A 4357-nucleotide genomic window follows, 5' to 3' on the forward strand; every position below is an offset into this window, starting at 1 on the left:
TGGTTTGAGAATGACTACATTTCAAATGGAAGCAATACAAAGTTTTGCCTTCAAACAAGGCTTTTTGGAGTGTTTGGATGTCTTCATAACTGAGTTTGAGAAAAACAACAGTTTTACCAAAACCTGGTTTTGTAAATAACTTTGGGTTAGGGGAATTAAATTTTCCATTCATTTTTGGACACTCCAAAAACTAGGGCGGTACAACGAGTTATCCCAACTCAAACTCAACCCGTTTAACCTTGCACTAAACTAAAAATCTTGAGCTTACACGTCAGTCGAACCCAATTACATGAACTACACTCGAGCAAATTTAAATAAGGTTGCTAAAACTAGGTTTTATATATATATAATATATATATAGTTCGTAAATAAGCTCAAGCCGCAATTCAGTCTAATGAGCCGAGCTAGAGCTGAGCAAAATACGAGTTGAGTTGATCTCGAGCTTGACTTAGATAGTGTACAGCCATACCAAAATCATGGTTTTGGAGTGCATCTCCTCAACATTTTTCATATAAAACTTTGGGTTTGAACCTCTCTTACTTGCCCCAGAAACCAAGGAGCTTCATACTCCCCCATAAATTTTCAAAAAGTTAAAAAATCCAAGCCAATGCTTTGAAATGCATATTTTATTCTAGCCCCCTTGAAAATGAATTGTTATCACCTCATTTTTTTTTGGTAAGTTTCCTTAATGTACGTCACTGCAAGGGCAGAGCCAGAATTTTTCATGAGCCACGCTAAATTAAAGTTTCTAAACTTTGATTAGGGCTTAAATATCATTTTTCAAATTTTTTATAAAGAACAAGTGAAATTTTTTGTTTTTTTTTTTTACGTGAGGCCAAAGCCCATGCGGGCCCTACCTTGACTCCCTCTAATGCCAACCCAATTCTTAAAAATTTCAAATGCACCACGAGCAAGTTTTGAAAATTGATTTTGGCCCTCTTTCTTCTTAAGCAAGTTGAATATTCTTATTAAAAAAATGGCTCTGCCACTGTCTCTACTCCAACCTCTCCCTAGTACTTGCTAAACCTTTAGATTGATATGCTTGTCTTAGTTTGCTGCAACAAAAAAAAAAAATAATCTCTTCTTCCTGAAGTTGTCTGACAGTCATTTTAATTTCTTCTTTTCTGGAAAGAAGAAGAAGATAAAATCTTTAAAAATAATAATAAATAAATAAAAATCTAAGAGAGAGAGAGAGAGGAAGAAAGTGATTCTCTATCTTGGGCAGTACAAGAAAAGGCCAAACCAGGTTGGTATGAGCAAAACCAGTGGCTCAAAAACAGGAGGCAGAGAAACAACAAATGGAGCAAGGGCTACTTGTACTCTTGCATGGAATGGATACAACAAAAGTGACCCCCAAACTTCCTTCTTATTATTGCACATTTAATGTTGAATTAATTTATTTTAGATGATCAGAAAAAATGTAATGAAGCTGATATTTTTCAGATTATGTAACTACAAAAAAAAAAAAGAAATTGTTAATAAAGGTTAAGAAAGATTGCATCATCAAGTTTTCCGATCTACGTTTAATTCAGCTGAATTAGATGTAAATTAGCCAAAAATACTAAAAAATTTTAATTTAAAAAAAATAAGTGACAAAAAACATAAAAAAATTATAAAATTATGAAAATGTTTGAAGATTAGTCTAAATTTGGCACAAGGTGATAGTTACTTGGTGGTGGAGACACCTGGAATCCATTGTTACTTTCTAGATTGTGATGTTAGTTAAAGATAAATCTTCAAATTTGACCTATTTTTTTTTCTCTAATTAAAGAAAAAATTCTTATGTTCTTAAAGGCTACATTTTTTAAGGAAAATGGCAAATAAGGGCCTAAAATTTATTATTACGTCGTTAGATTGCATCCTCACCATTTCGGCAAACCTAACTATTTGTTTTTCCAGTGAAGGAAGTACAGCTTTTCTTGAAATAGGCAAAAGGTCGGCCCCGAAAAGGAAATTTCACAAACTTAAAACACGGAATCCAGTATATTATTGGTTCGGATCTTCTGTTGCTTTTCTGAATCTCTTTGTACTTGGCCTGATTCACTGTTTATTCCATTATTAACCTTACATCGACTTCCTCTCCTGTCTTTCTTTTTTTTTTTAATTTTTTGCATTTGGATCTCTATGTTGATCTAGCTTGATCAAGAATTCAAATAAACTCTGAAATCAAAAAATTTTGTAATTAAATCATTTATCTAAGTGTTAGGACTTCCATGCCTCTTGTAAATACAAAGTCATCGAAGAGATTTATTTTTCTGGTGGTTTTTCTCATGATAGATAAGGGAAACTGAAAAAAAAAACTAGGAATTGGTTTAACTGAAAACAAGTTTTTTACTTTTATTTTTTTTTACATCTTCTTAATTAATCAACCAAACAAACGATTAATTGTTCTTTCGTTTCCTTTCCCTCCATCCAAACAGGGCGTAAGGCAACTTTACAAGTTGTTTGGTTCCTGTAAAGGTTCCCAATTAGGGATGTCAATATATCCAATTTGAATAAGATATTCGACCGATCCAATAAAAAAAAATCGGATATAAAAAAAAATTTAATATCCTATTAAGAAATCGAATCGGATTCAGATTTAGTAAATGACATCCGATCTGATCAGATTCAGATATACATAAATATCTGATCGGATTCAGATACGGATTTGGATCGTATTCATTTTAGATAAATATCATGTATCTAATGTTATTAAAATTTGAAAATTGGCAAAATCCAGTTCAAAATTTGGATTTGGATTTGGTTCAAATATGACTTTTCTTTATTCGAATTTGAATCTGAATATATGAATATTCGAAAAAACAGATGTAATTAAAAATATATCTGATCCGTTGACATCCCTAGTCCCAATCCCCGTTGATAAAAAACCATTCCTTTACCGCAGCCCTACCCTCAAATAAGTCACCAATAGCCATGCTCATATCATCCTTGTGCAGCAGCCAATAATCTTGGAAGAAAGCATTAGGGAATCCATCTGGGCCAAGAGCTGAGTCCCTGTTAGACTCAAGAATTGCCCAAGCAATCTTAATAGTTCTTTATTCTATTAAGCGGCCCCAAGTTTTCTCCTTGCGTCACAATAGGCTTGAAAAATGATATTTCGGCCTTAGTCAAAATTTAGAAACTTTAATTTGACCTTCTTCATGAAAATCTTGCGTCACAATAGGCCTTAAAAAATGATATTTCGGTCTTAGTCAAAATTTAAAAACTTTAATTTGACCTTCCTCAAGAAATTAAATGTAAATCAAGGAAGAATCAAGCACACTCCTCGTGGACAAGAGCCGGATCCCCCACCATCCTGTCCCCTACTTTGAATTCTTTGGATTTTGTTTTTCGATCTCTCTCGTTGAAGATTTCAGTGTTCAAATCTCCTTCCTTGAGCCCTTTGATGTGAGACCTTTTGTCTCCAGTAGGCCTCTTCCAAAGCCAGAAGTTTATTCAACTCATGACGGACCTTCCTCTCCCCCTCAAAGTTCTTTACCATGTTCAGTTCATTGGCCTTTTGCATGGCTCCTGTGGGTTGCCTAAACTCATCTATACGCTGCTGAAGGTGAGAAAAAACCCCACTGCTTCCATTAAAGAATGAAAGAGTCGGTCATATTTAGGTAGTCCTATCTCTTCTTTTGCCTAGTCTTCTGCACTAATCAAAAGAGATCAGATTGTTTACCATTCATCTCTGTTTTGTAGAAATCATAAACCTTTTTGCTCAGACATAAGTGAATTTCAAGGACGAATCCAGGCATAGAAAGTTGCACTGATTCTAGGAAACCTTGATGGCCCATCAAGGCCCCAACAGTGTGAAAGCGATTACAGAAACGCAGCACAACAGCAATGGAGAAGGTTAATATGATCAGCAACCAAATGCAGAAAGTTTGAAGACTAAAATGCAGTGAGCAAATGCGAATGTGAAATGCTTTTTACGAGACTAAACTAAGTGCAGACCAAGCAGACATTAGTTGACAAAATGACAACTACAAATGTGGGACATTGTAAGTTATCAGACAAAAGATTATTAGATAGCAAAAGCGTGGGCAGGCCGCTAGCGCAGGAGATCTACCTGTTCTTTTCAAAGGCGCCTTTCACAGCATTAAAATCACCAGCACAGAGAAAAATGATGAACTATATATATTAGTCATCACAATAGGCAATTCGAAAAATTGTCGAACTCTCACTCTATAATCAGTATTCAAGTACACTGCCACCACATCACTGATCCTTTGAGTCTCAATACAACAGATAGAAAGCTGGATGAAGAACACAGACAAAGCGGATGCTAACACACTGACGTCCACAGGATTCCACCTCTCCCATAACTCAGATCCTTTGAGTCTCAATAGAACAGATAGAAAGCTGAATG

Source organism: Nymphaea colorata, chromosome 1 (genome assembly GCF_008831285.2).
Source record: "Nymphaea colorata isolate Beijing-Zhang1983 chromosome 1, ASM883128v2, whole genome shotgun sequence".
NCBI classification, from domain to species: domain Eukaryota; kingdom Viridiplantae; phylum Streptophyta; class Magnoliopsida; order Nymphaeales; family Nymphaeaceae; genus Nymphaea; species Nymphaea colorata.